The sequence below is a fragment of the Bacillus rossius genome, chromosome 5, assembly GCF_032445375.1.
Source record: "Bacillus rossius redtenbacheri isolate Brsri chromosome 5, Brsri_v3, whole genome shotgun sequence".
Taxonomy (NCBI): domain Eukaryota; kingdom Metazoa; phylum Arthropoda; class Insecta; order Phasmatodea; family Bacillidae; genus Bacillus; species Bacillus rossius.
The window spans coordinates 9,866,223-9,880,712 of NC_086333.1; the positions used below are offsets into that span (position 1 = coordinate 9,866,223).

The following is a 14,490-nucleotide window of genomic DNA, read 5'->3' on the forward strand; positions in this document are numbered from 1 at the left end:
TTAGCATTTAAATTGTAGATTTCATTTCACTCCTTCTTTGTATCCATACAAAATAGTGATAATTATCTTGATGTAAGTTTTTGGACATACGCCATTGCTAAGAACTTTTTCTGTTGAAGAAAAACTAATAAATAAAATAAATCAAAATACACAAGAAAGACAAAAAACACACAAAATTAAGCAAACAATTGCTGTTGTCAACAAGAATATAAACACCACAAAATATATATATTTTTTTTTTTTTGACTACAGCCCCTCCACGCTGAAGTCAGTCTCGCACAACCGAAGTGATTGCGAGCCCTTTGTGGTCCCAAAGGTGAAGTTAAGGAGGAACTTTACGTGCCAGACCAAGGCCTATACGCTTTCTGTTGAGCGTGAGAAAAAATGGACAGCCTAAGTTTCACCCCCATAGATCGACATGCCCTTCGGGCTGGTTCGTACATGTTCGGTTTTTTTTTTTTTTTATCTGTACGTTCAAAACAAACATTGCAATATTGATCAAAAAATTGTTGACTAATGTTATTTTATATTTTTTTAAGAGTAAAACACATGTACACAAATATTTCCTTTTACTAATTATGAGATTTTCAGGTAAGTTATTGAGCTATTTCTGTTTGATTTGTTAGGAGATTAGTTTTGTCCGTTTACAAGTTAACATTGCTTGTGTTATTCTTGGCAAGTAATCATTTCTTATATAAATTTTTGTACACTATAGGCTTATCTTTTTAAATTTTAGGTAGCGTGTGGAGATTTCATCTTATGTTCATGAGCGCACAACGTATAAAATATAAAATCATAAGAAATGTTTTCTGGTGGTGTGTAGCAGTTAACCGCATTTAAGTAAAAGTATTTTAAAATGATTGTTACCAGAGCTGAATTACATTGAGGTGAGTGCACTTAATATAATTTGGGGTATTGCAGGAAAAATTATAAATTCCTAAAGTGTTTTTTACTTCCTGACATGTTTAAAATTATTATTCTCTATGAGGGTTGTTTGATACTGCAAGTAGTTTATCATGTTTAACATGTGGATAGGTTAGGATTATTTATTACAAATCTGTAATATTGAGATACTGCCCTTGGGTTAGCTGGATTAAAAATACAGTGAAATTTGTTAGGTTAGTAACATTATACGTACAGTGATTCTAAGTACAGTGGAATTTACATTTGGTTAGCTTGGAATAGCACCAATTAAAAATTCTGTAAAATCAATTGAACGGTTGGATGTTACTAACCTAATCTAACCAACCAATATACATTTTACAGTGATTTTTTAGGTTATTATCTCACATTGCTGCTTTTTGTATGCAAAATAAACTTTGGACACTTTTTTTTTAAAGGCAGGAAGGCCTTTGAGCTGCGACTGACAGATGTAATTAAGGTGATCAGGAGGTTGAAAGGGAGAAAGGCAGCTGGGCCAGATGGTATAGGGAATAGTCATTTGAAGTTGGGTGATAGGGAGATTGGGAAGTACCTGTTGGAGGTTTTCAAGCAGTCTCTGGAGGAGGGGAAACTACCAATGGAATGGAAGGAGGCAGTGGTAGTTCCCATCTACAAGGGGGGAAATGATAAGGCGGAGCCAGGAAGTTACAGGCCGGTCAGTTTGACGTCCTGTGTAGGAAAAGTGATGGAGAGGTTGGTAGGAAGGTACGTAAAGGGGGAAATGGAAGATCTGGGGTGGGTGGATAACAGGCAGCATGGATTCAGGATGGGGTTCTCATGCGAGACCCAGATGGCTGGGCTGTTGGAAGACCTGGTGGAAGCGGTGGACGGGGGGAAGCAGATAGATGCAATCTTTATAGATTTTGAAAAGGCGTTTGATAAGGTCCCCCATAGGAGGTTAATGGAAAAGGTTGAGTTGCTGGTGAGGGATGGAAGGGTGGTAAACTGGGTGGGTGATTTCCTGAGGAATAGAAGACAAAGAGTGAGAGTGGGTGAGGAAAGCTCCGAGGAGGGGGAAGTGACGTCGGGGGTGCCACAGGGGAGTGTGCTGGGGCCTCTGTTGTTCACAATTATGATAAACGATCTGGGGGAGGGCATGAAAGCCAGATGGAGGCTATTTGCAGATGACTGTGTAGTGTATGAGGTTGTGGGGGAAGGGGGATGTTTAACAGAGGACTTGATAAGGTTGGAGCAATGGACGGAGAAAAATGGAATGTCCTTGAATGTTGGTAAGACAAAAGTTGTCAGATTTACAAAGAGGAGGAAAGTCACAAGAAATGTATATTACTGGAAGGGGCAGGAGATAAGAGAGGCAGCAGGATATAAGTACCTGGGGGTGACACTGAAAAATGACCTAGGATGGGCGGAGCACATAGAGGGGGTGGTCAGGAGGGGAAGGCAGGCGCTGGGGTTGCTTGGTAGGACCCTGCAGGGAGCTGGGAGGAGGACAAAGGAGAAGGCATACTCCACATTGGTCAGGCCAATGTTGGAGTATGCGGCGGCGGTCTGGGACCCCTACCTGGTGACTGAGGTGAAGGAGCTGGAAGGGGTGCAGCGCAGAGCGGCTAGGTGGGTGATGGGAATGTGGAGAAGGAGGGAGGGGCAGGATGGGAAACTGCATAGCCCAACGGAAATGATTAAGGAGTTGGGGTGGGAAACGTTACAGAGGAGAAGAAGAGTGGAAAGGTTGGTCAGGATGTTCAAGGTGCTGAAGGGGGAAGGGGGATGGGGGCAATTGGGAAGCAAAGTACATAGAGGGGAGTACAGAGGACGAAGAGACCACAGATGTAAGCTCCAGAGGGTGTGGAGGCGGACAGAGAGAGGGCGGAACACCTTCCTGGTGAGGACGGGGAGGGAGTGGAATGGGCTGGGGGAGGAAATGGTGGAGGTCAGGGATGGGAGGGAGCTGAGGAGAAAGCTGATGGAGGGGGGGGGGAGAGGGGAGTGAGTGGGAGTTCTTGCCACCGGGTGAAAGCCCAATTGCAGGTTAAGTAATAATAATAATAATAATAATATGTACCTGTATTTACTCTGAAAAAAGTTTTTTCTAAATTCAGACTGGTTTTTGAGAAATCACTGTTTATAGGTTACATTACATTACCTGTGCAGTAAAGGGCCTGTCCCCATGTTGTTCTTTAATTGAGTTGCAGATCTTGTTGTTTTTCATACACAAATTGTCTATTTTTTATTTGGATATTGCAATGCAGTAACATAAATTAACACATTAAAAAAGTTATGTGACTCCTTATTGTGCATTCCAAACCCAAAGCATCAGTCCTTGAGAGCGATATTTTTTAGCAGTTTATAGGTGCAAAATTCTGATTTTTTACGTGAGACAACACATAACCTGACATATAAAATAAATTTTCATTTTGTAACAAATGATTCCTTTTATACGTCAGGTTACGTGCTATTGCAGGTAACTAATCTGCGCTTTGCGCCTCCATACTGCTATAAAAAATCCCTGTCAAGGGTTGGCGTTTTGGTTTGGATACACATTAGAGACTCGTAACTTTTTTTAAAACTATTATTCATGTTTTATTAGGTTATAATATTCAAATAAAAAATATATACATTCTTATATATATGGAAAACCACAGGATCTGCTATGCAATTAGAGGGGAAAATGGTAACAGCTGCTTCACTGCATAAGCTATCTAGCGTGACCTGCAAAATGTGATTTCTTGAAAACCAGTAGGAATTAAGAAAAGCTGTTTACAGTTTTAATAGAGGAAGGTTTTTAGTGTCTGAAGCGGTATTTTCAAAATTTTATAATTTAATTTATGGATAAGCAGCAACAAAAGAAAATTACTTTTTTTAAATTTAGCTAACCAACCATTCACATGATTTTACAAATTTTGTATTGTTTATACTTACCTACTTTAACATTAAACTACTGTTAAACAATTTATTTCAATTTTTTAAAAATATATTTGGGAATTAGCGCAGTATAATCGAAGACGTTTACTGTATTGATGATTGATTTACTTTATTGATGCACAATGAAGTTGTATAATTGTTGGATTGGTTAAGCAAATTCAAGCATCAAGGGTACTGATCAATGGTTTTTAACATTATATTTTCTTAATGAATCCATTGGTAAAACGTTAAAACACTGGAATGGCTAAATTTCCATCGACTGCTTATGTTTTTTTCCGCATGCTCACTTGAAAACAATTACAGGGTTATACTGTAGTTCACAGTTGCAATACTTGGTTAGGTTAGTTACATAAGTGCTGTTAAATCATGAAAATGGTTAGGGAAAGGTAACTTCTTCATAACTACTGTAAAATGGTGTAAGCAATTATTCTTTAGGTAAGTTTACCTAGACTTTAAAAATAATTTATTTGGCGAAGTACATAGTACTAAGAATTACTATTTATCAAATTTGGTTTGTGTGGAAAAGTTGTTACTCTAGGAAATTTCTGAATCCATCTTTGTAGGAATATAAACTAATATTATTAGAAACAAAAAAAGAACAATGTGTGGTATATTTTAATTTTCTAACACGCTCTGAACTCTGCAGTTATGCGATTACCGATAATAATTGTAAATCATTGCAATATACATCCGACACATTTTGTAGTGATTTCACAACTGTACTATGAAGTAATGCCATCGACTGCTGCAAAATAACATGCTGACATCTATTCTTGTGTAGGCATTTTGTTGATACAACTAAAATATGAACATATAGGATATATATAGAATCTTACAAATTTTGGTAACCTACCTACTAATACTCTCCCCAAAGACTTTGGTTAGATACTTAAAGAAAAAAAAAAAAAAATTAACTGCTTATGTGACATGCATTACGTGAAATTAATTCAACTTGTAAACATTTTGCTTGAGTCAAAGCCTAGATTTGCTTAAGCTAATAACAAGCAATTACATCACTTGAGGCCCTGAGAAATAAACTTCTAAAATTGTGTAGTTACTTGGATTGTTAAATACCTAGTTTTTCTGCAATAATGGGCACAAGAGCAATAGAATTATGTTTTTCATATAATTTTTTTTCACATAAATGAGTTTTTGTCAAAAAGTATTTGGAAAAAATATCTATTTGAAAGGACAAAGAAAAATGTTAATTGTAGTACATAAATGAGAATATACCAAAATATTTAATATATCAAATTTCTAACTAAAATGGTTTTGAAATTAATTTATCATTCTGGTATGCATAACTTTTTTCTTTGATACATTTATTTATCAGTTTCATTTCTCTTTAGCACAATATAAATCATTTAACTTTGATTTCTTTTTTGTTTCAGGCTTGTGGAGAACAGCTTTTTTTTAATCTACTCTTTGGCTGGCGAATGTAAATAAGCAATGATTTCGTGAATGCAGCGAGAGAGTTTATTTGATGTATTTTAAAATCACTGATAATATTTATTGATGTATTTTAAAATCACTGATAATATTTATTGATGTATTTTAAAATCACTGATAATATTTGTTTTGTGGCTGGAAGATGGTAACCATGGTGACTTGTGAATTTTTATGAAGATTAATAAAAAGCAGTAAAAATTATTAATGGTTGTCAGAAGGAATTTTTTTTTCAATAATCAATCAAACATCTACACTCTACAGTAACAATTTTCCTTAACTCAAATAATATTTCAATACATATCTTATAAAGTATTCATATATGTACAATACAGACCAATTTTGAGCTAGTCTGATATCAGTATATTAGTTATTATGAACATATACTATCAGAACTACCATTTGCATATAGTGCACATACATACATAACACTAGCCAACAACCATTAAAAAAAAAACACTACTATATACACTTACATAAAAAACAAACAAATCATAGACAAGTACAGATTACGTATTCACTATTATATTCTAGAGCCAATTCCAATAAGTGTATTATCAATAAAAGAAAATAATTTTTTTTAAATAACAATATTTCAATATGAAGGAAAATCTGTATTCTGAAGTTCTTGTATATGTTTGGTATCAATCAATGTAAATTAATCAATCTTTGATATAAAAAAAAATCCGAAAATGATTAATAAATTAAAAAAATTATTGCCTACCAGCTCTGGGTTTTGCATGAGGGTTCAACTTCTCTGACTTCTGAGATTACAGACAAGATTTTAATTAATAATACTATTGGCTTCATTACTAGATTATCTTTAAACCTATAATTTTTTATTTGAATCAGTTCATTGAACTGAAATATTTGCAGCAATTTCTTTAAATGTTTATGAACTTGGATTATTTAAAATACAAATGTAGGTAGGCTTACTAGACCTTTAATGCCATAAGATTGTAATCACATAGGCCTAATTTCACATTTACAACTTAAGTCTTGGAGCTGATTTACATTAATATTTGTGCTAGACTTTGTAATTCTTAAAATTTTATTTTCTGCAATGTTCCAAAGAGCATTGCTCTATTTTGGAACAAAACAATTTAATCTGACAGTTTGTTACAACACTATTCTTCATAAAACAATGCACGTTAGCCTGTATAATATGAATTAGATCTAACATAAAAACTACAAACTGCACATTTGCACTTAAAATATTCATCAAACAGTTAGGCAAAGAGATTAAACATAACATTTAACTCTTAAATCGTCATACTTCATTTTAGTTATCACACTTATGCCTGTATGTGAACGGGATCAGAAATTAGCACTGCAAATGCACTTTTAACACTAATAATTAATTATATCAAACACAAATGATATCAGTAACATCATACTTCATTTTTGGTGTTACAGTAAGCTTCCATAAATGTTTCTTTTTCTCAGAACATACATCAGAAAAATTTTCTTGAATTTAAAAATTACAATAAATTTTTAAATACCTAATGATTTGTTAGATAGCAAACCTTCAAAATATGATTTACTTCCAATTTTTGGATTAACGGCATTGAAGTTTTGTATTGTTTGCCATGGAAAACAATGGAAATAAATAATTAAAAATATAAAGACACAACTGAATCAGCTGTAGTTGAACATACAGAACCAGCGAGGAGAATAAAAATATAATAAAATATATGTTATTATGTTCACTAAAGGTATGCAATGGATGGAGGATGCCCTACATTAATAATAATTAGTAACAGAGAACAAAGCAAATTTGTAAAGAAGAGACTTTTAACAGTAGTAGAATAATAAAATTCCGAAAAGGGCTGTTTCAAAAATTGCAAACATTCCTACACATAAGAAGCCCTTAATCTCAAAGACTTCATTCAGTACACTGGTCATTACCTGCTGCTCACGATCTGTAAAGGTAAGGTAATTAAATTAATGGTGGAAAAGGTAATAAGCATTAGGTTTGTGGTCTTATAAATGTGGTCATTAGAGGCAAACATTAAGTCTCTGTGTTTAAGTGCTCTGGGTTTGATTATCAGCAGGGTCATTAATGGATCTTTTGATAGTGGGGAACACAGCAAACATTGCAGTGGTTAGTTGGTTTTCTCAGAGTTCTTACGTTACTTCACCCACCCATTCTGTCATATCATTAGCATTTTATAGCCCTTCATTTTTTTGTAATGATCTAGAGGTCACCAAGCTGAAAGCTAAATTAATTTCCTTCATTGACAGATATAAGGGTTGAGGATTTGAAGCAAGCAAGATAAACATTTTAATGTTGCTTGCTTCGTCTTCTACAGAAAATTGAATCTAATATTTTGAATTGCTCCTGTGCTGCACTACTTCTGACAGAACGAGTAACCTGCACTTTTTAAGGCATCAAAGAAATTGTTATAACCGATTTCACTGTCTACATATCCCGGAATAGTGTTATCTTTATCACTTTTGGTACAATTTTGCAATTTATCTCTTGCTAGATCAAAAAACGATATCATTGTTCACGTTCAAAAGCTGTAGCTATAGCCCGCGCTTTTCTACTACCGAAGTTACCCGATCGAGCGACGTACTTCGGAACTGTTCGTGCATGTCGATCTATGGGGGTGAAACTTAGGCTGTCCGAGAAAAAATGCCGGTGTTGTCAGTTCCCTCCCCCCTAGAGAGGAACGAAGTGACTAGCCGGCGAATGTGCGTCGTTGCGCTGGGGTCTGGACCACAGGGGTAAGGCGAATTATTACCCCGATGGTCCTTGTATGTTAATAATATTGTAGGCAGCAGTAAACCAGCGTCTCACTGGAGGAAACCTGCTGCCCAATGGTTACGATGACGCGCCCGATGGCCTAAGGATGGACAAAGGGGGAGGATGTTAAGCTTGGTAATGGTGCAGTCCTCAATGGGCCACATTGAGGACTGTATGATTTATAGATCCTGAGTTTAAAGTCAGGACTTTGGGAGCGTGGCAGGAAGGGACACGCTGGTGTGATGTAATAAGTACAGTCCCTGACTGGTGCGCCACTTGTAGGCGACTTCATCCTGCAACAATATTTGATTCACACAAAAGTTAGTAATATTATTAAAAGATTATATACAGTTATGCTTAGTAGAAGTAGGCACTGCGGGGTGGCGTCCTTTCTTGTTTATATAAGCACAATGTTTATACTGGAACACTTGTTAAGAAAAGAACGATAATTAAAGTAATAAGAATAATAAAGAAAGTTTTTTAAATATATAAATTTTACACTATTTAAAACACAATGGAGTATAATTGTGAATTACTGTTGTATATTATATATTATATATTATATATTGGCAGTAGTTCAGTAAGAATAGTAATAATAGGTTAATAATAATAATATAATAATAAAATAATAACAATTTCCACTTCAGATTGATTTCGCCCTAAGAGTTAGTGATGAATTACATGCTAATATTATAGGATATGTAAGCATGTAAATGGCACTGTGGTTGGTGTCCATTGCGACTGCACATGTCCTAAATTCTTGTTAATAAAATAAAATAAATAAATAAAATGAGATAAATAAAACAATTAAAATAAATAGTTAGTTCTGAAGGCCTTTCATTCATTTTTTGTGTGGCACTGTTTTATAGTAGAATTGAATGTAGGTTGTCGAGGCAGAATTCTCTAAACAGTCCGCAACCGAACATAGTATTTATCTTGCTGTTTCTGAGAGCGGAATTTTCTGATCGGTCCGCACCCGAATGTAGTGGTTGTCTTGTTGTAGCCACGCCCATCAGGACGAGGCAGCCAATCAGCGACTATCTCTGGTGGGAGTTGATGTTCGCTGAGTTGCGGCGAGCTGTGCTTGTAGAAACTATGGTGGCTTTTCACAGAGAATGTGTTTCGGTCTTCTGTGTTTCTGGTTGTCTTGTATGTCATATTTGCCCAGGGCATTGATGAGGGGGTTTGGGTGGTTTTCCAGGTTCTTGTAGAAGTCCACTGTGAGTTGATGGATGAAAAATCGTATTGTGTCAATGCCGAGTTCTGCATGGAGCTTTCTCATGGGCACATAAGTGGGTGTTTGTGCGATTCTTCGAAGGGCTTTATTTTGTATTGTTTGGAGCCTTTGAATGTGTGTTTTGGCCGCAAATCCCCAGGCTGGGGCTGCATACGTCATGATGGGGCGGAGGTAAGCCTTGTATAGGGTCTTGCCATTTTGTGGTGAGAGGCTGTTTTTGTGGTTTAGAATGGGGAAGACTTGTGTCATTCTTGTGTGGGTGGCAGCTATTTTGTGACGTATGTGCTCCTTCCAGGTTAGCCGTTTGTCCAGGTACACCCCCAGGTACTTGACACTGTCCTGGTATGTTATTGGAGCATTGTATAGGCTGAGTTGTGGTAGGTTTGGTGGTATTTTTCTCCTTGCAAAAAGAACAGCTTCTGATTTGCCCACATTAACTGCTGTTCTCCAGTTTGAGAACCAGTTTTGTAGGAGGTTGAGTGTTGATTGCACTTTCTCTATAGCTAGAGTGCATTTGGTGGAGCTGGCGAAGACCATAGTGTCGTCCGCGTAGCAGGCGAGACTTGCGCGGCCAGTTGATGGTAGGTCATGGAGATAGATGTTGAACAGGAGCGGACCTAACAGGCTGCCCTGCGGCACGCCTGCCAGGATGGGATGTGATGGGGAGACTGCTCCTGGGATGCTGGTGTGAAAACTTCTGCCCTTGAGGTATGAGGCTAGAGTCTTGGTGTAGCCGTCTGGCAGGGCAGTCTGGTGCAGCTTGCAGATCAGACCTTCATGCCAGACTCTATCAAAGGCTTTTTCAATGTCAAGGAATGCAGCAGCCGTGTACTGCCGCCATTGAAATCCTTTTGTGATGTGCTCGGTGATTCTGAGCAGCTGGTGGGTGGTAGAGTGCTTCGCCCTGAAGCCAAATTGAAAGTTGGGAAGAACTGCATGGTTGTCGGTGTGGTTTTGAAGTCTTTCTTTAAGCACACCCTCAGCCACTTTTGACAGTGTACTGAGGAGGCTGATAGGTCGGTAGCTTTTGACATCTGTTGGCTTTTTCCCAGGTTTGGGTAAGACAATGACCTTCGCTTCCTTCCATACTGTGGGCCAGGTTTCTGTGACGAGGATGCCATTAATACAGGTGGTTAGGGCAGAGAGAGCTGGAGTTTGTAAGTTGCGGAGGATTATTGTATGAATTCCGTCAGCTCCTGGTGCTTTGTTTGGTTTCATTTTGTTTATGATTTTTTTCACCTCTATGTCATCTGTGAGTAGAGGGGCTGTGGTGGTGGGGGTTGCACATATGTGCGTAGCTCTTTGTTCTATCGAAGCGATTTGCGCCTGTGGAATGCGCGCCTCATTCGGTCTAAAAGCTTCGCTGAGGCTGCTGGCTATGGCGTCACACTTCCCTTGTGTGAATGCAGTGGAGCCATCTGCACATTGAAGAGGGGGAATTACGGTGGATTTCTTTGTCAGAAGCCGAGTGGTTTTCCACAGGGAGTTGTCAGTTGTTGTTAGTTCAGCGACTTTTATGTCCCAGGCTGCAGCCCTGTGGAGTGAAATTTCGTGCTGGATTTCACTTTGTAGCTCTCTTAGGAGCCTTTTAGACTCAAGGCAATGGCGATTTCTCTGCCAGTGTCTGCGGGCTCTGTTTTTGCGGGCTATTAATTGGCTGATATGTTGTGGCAGTTCTGCAGTGTCAATCGGTTTCCTCTTGCGCATGGGGATAGATGTTTTCACCCCTGCTGTTATTGTGGATACCAGGTGAGCAGCGTATGCCTGAAGGTCTTGTGGGGTATTAATGGCCTCATTGTAATTGATGTTTTTGGCTATGTGTGCATTCAGTTGGTCCCATTTTGCTTTTTTATAGTCAGGTACTAGTTTTTCAGTGCAGTTGAGAATGGTTGCATTTTCTATCTGAACTAACACTGGGAGGTGGTCAGAATTTAATTCATGAATGACTTCTAGCTCGTAAATAAAATTTGTATTTTTGTACATGGTGATGTCCAGTATATCAGGCTTTTGTCGGGGTGATTCAGGATATCTAGTGGGTTCATATGGAGCGCATACCATATATTGCCTGTTACTTTGGTGTTTTTGTAATACTCGGCCATTGCTGGTTACACCAGTGCAGTTCCAGGCCGAGTGCTTAGCATTTAGGTCCCCCATCGCTAAGATGGTAGGGGCACTATTTATTAATGCTGACAGGTTCTGGTTGTCTAGAGTACGACCGGGTGGGGCATACATGGATATTAGTGCACATTTCCTGTTGTTGATTCGGACTTCCACGCCAACAGCCTCTAATTTTCCTAGGTCTGGCAGCTGAATTGGCTGGTGTAGGATGTCTGCTTTAACGGCGAGTGCTACTCCACCTCCTCTGTGCTCTCCTTTTCTATTTAAACGGTGGATTACATACCCTGGTATTTTGATTACATCGGTAGGTTGAAGTTGGGTTTCGGTGATTGCTAGCACCTGAATTTTGTGTTTCAACAGGAAATCTGTTAGTTCGTGTAACTGCGATTTAACTCCCCTGGCATTCCATGTGGCTGCAGTATGGATGTCGCCAGTCGCAGGTTTATTTGCTGCCATGTTGGATCAATTCGAAAATTCCCTGCACGAATTGAGCAGCGAGAGTTATTCTGTGGACTGGGTTGACTGTGGTGTCGCTCCAGGCAGCTAACAAGTTACATAGGTCGCGACCAATGTCTGCAAAGGCTGGATTATTGGCTTGTGTTTGATGTAAGTTTGTCTCCAGTTGCGTGACGTCTCGGAGATTTTGCTGTTCCATTTCTGGTGTAGTCTGCTTTGGAGGGCAGGGAAAATATAGAGGAGTTGAGTTCTGAGCAGATGTTGGATGATGGACCGACTGTGGCGACTCTTGCGTATGAATAGAAGATTCATTAACTGCAGGAGAGGTAACTGACTCCTCTGTGTTCATCTGTTGCTGTGTTTGTTCCTCTGGGAGGTTCTGAACAAAGTCCATCATTCTGTCCTGTGTTGGGGTTTTTGAGGCTATGATCTGATTCTGATTCTCAGAGTTGTATGTGGTTTCCCTCCTCTGTTGCTTCGGTGTTCGCTGTTGTCTGGTGTTTTTCCACTCGCGCTGGGACTGGCGTGGGAATCTGCGTGATGTGCGTGAAAAAGACGTGTGTGGATAGTTTTCTTCATAGCTTTCGAAGTACTGGTCATTGAGTGGTTGGTATCTGTTTCCAGTGAGCATCTGAGGCGGTGGGGCAGTTCTCCACTGTTGTTTTTGGCCATAGCCTGCATGTCTGGTGTTTTGGACTGTGGTCCATTCATGTTGACCATCCAGCAGCTGCTGTGGTGGGTGAGGGGGATTTATTGGAGCATGAATCTGTGGTTGGCCCCAAGCAGGCTGCCTGGGAGGCGGGGCGGGCTGCCAGCGGCTTCCAGTAGACTGTCTTCCCTGTTGCTGTGATTGTTTCAGCGTTTGAGGTTTTAGTTTGGCTTGTTCTCTCAAGAAGTAGGGACATTTAGTGTATTTGGCATTATGAGCCAGTTTGCAGTTGACACACTTGGCTGGCTTTGGGCAGTTTTTGTCTCTGTGGTTTCCCGAGCAGTTTGGGCAGACTATAAGGAATCTGCATTGGGCAGTGACATGTCCATATTGGTAGCAGCGCGAGCACTGCTTTGGAGTGTTGGGGTGCTTGAATGGCACAAATTTAACTCGGAGCCCTAGTACTGATGTAAGTTCGCTTACTGAAGATTCGCTGCCCTGAGGGAGATCAATCAGGAACATGTTGAGAGGCTCTCGGGTACGCTGACTGTACATCTGGTGTACAACCAGTACTGGGACGTTTTTTGCTTGGAGCTCGGCAGTGATGCGATGTGTGCATGTGCCTGCGGGGATGTATTGCATTACCAGCTTGACTGGTTTCTCAGCTGATGTGCGGGAAACAAAGTGCTCTAACTTCCGGCTTTCAATTGTGTGGAGCCCTTTTCGGTAGTCAGTAAGTGAGTTGAAGACATACATCGTGCCACGTTCTGTGTTCTTGGCAGTGAAAGTGATGTCTTGGCTTTTGAGTGCATCGTACAGGGCGTGATATGGATTGTTAACGGTGTGGTTAACTGTAATTGGTGCAGATCGGAAGGGCCTCTCTTGGGGGGCATCTGCATTTGAGGCTGAAGCCTCTTCAGTTGTGAGCGGTGATGCAGGCGCTGGTAGTCCCTGAGAAAGGTTCGCCGCACTTGTGAATGGGGCATTCACATTGCCCTGCTGACTATCATGGTGGTCGCGGTTGTGTTGTTTCGAGGGGTAACCTAGCTGCGCTTCTGGTTTCCTCTTTTTGGGGATGGCACCATTGTTAACTGTGTCCATTTGGTTGTCTCTGTCTTTGTTGTGGTTGAACTTGATGAAAGGATCCAACTCCACCGTTAGTGCTTGGCTAGATGCCATGGTGGAGAGGGGAATTGTGCCTGAGGGGCGGTTACGGTCTCCTAACAAACTGAAGGGAGAGATGCACCCGCAGTCCGACCAGCCCTGGGACTGAGTTAGCCAGGGCTTCGCGGCTAGGCAAGAGGCTCTGAACCTCGGGTGTCTTTCTCTCTGGTTTTAAGCCTACGATGCGTATATTCCGCGGTAGAACAAAACTTCAACAAATGGCTGCGGGGACAGAAAGTAGATCATTTGGCAGAGCTACATGTTCACTCTCCTGATGCTACGACTCGAATCTCTGTCGTGCTCCAGCTGGGAATGTCTGTGCTCACCACAAAATATTCCGAAACAGAAATATGGTCAACAAACAAAGAAAAAGTACTAAGTGAACAAAAAAAACATCTTGCTCAGCCAATGACAGACGAGCTGTCTCCCTGTTTGCTGTGCACCATGTCCTGCCCGAGCCTCTGGACGATGCGGACCTGTCCTGCATACACCAGAGCCATGCCTAGGCGCATCACTTATAATGAAAGATACGAGCGCGGAATCGCCCTTGAGGTCAAGACCCCGTTTTTCGCAGCGGAGTTGCACTCTGTGAGGGCACTCCCTGCGGACCTAGGCGAGCGAATCGAGGTGGACCAATCGTTGTGCGGGGCGCATTTGCGGCCATGTCCGGAGGACCGGAACAGGGCCACAATTTACGTGTGGTCCGCGCAGCAGATGTGGGATCTGGAAGATTTCGCGCAAGAGCAGCAGCCTCAGCTGCACCTAGAAGAGCAGGCTGTTCGATTGCGCGCATCGTGCAGCGAATCGCCTGCAAAATACACCTCGTGGGCCATCTACGAAATGATGCTG

The 14,490-nt window shown here is 40.3% G+C and overlaps 1 long non-coding RNA gene across 1 annotated transcript; it reads left to right on the forward strand.

Annotated features, from left to right (window-relative positions):
• Positions 1 to 333: 333 nt before the first annotated feature.
• LOC134531580 (uncharacterized) lies at positions 334 to 5,472 on the forward strand. Its single transcript, XR_010075037.1, has 2 exons — positions 334 to 887; positions 5,214 to 5,472. It is a non-coding gene; the product is annotated as an uncharacterized LOC134531580 (long non-coding RNA).
• The last annotated feature ends 9,018 nt before the right edge of the window (positions 5,473 to 14,490 follow it).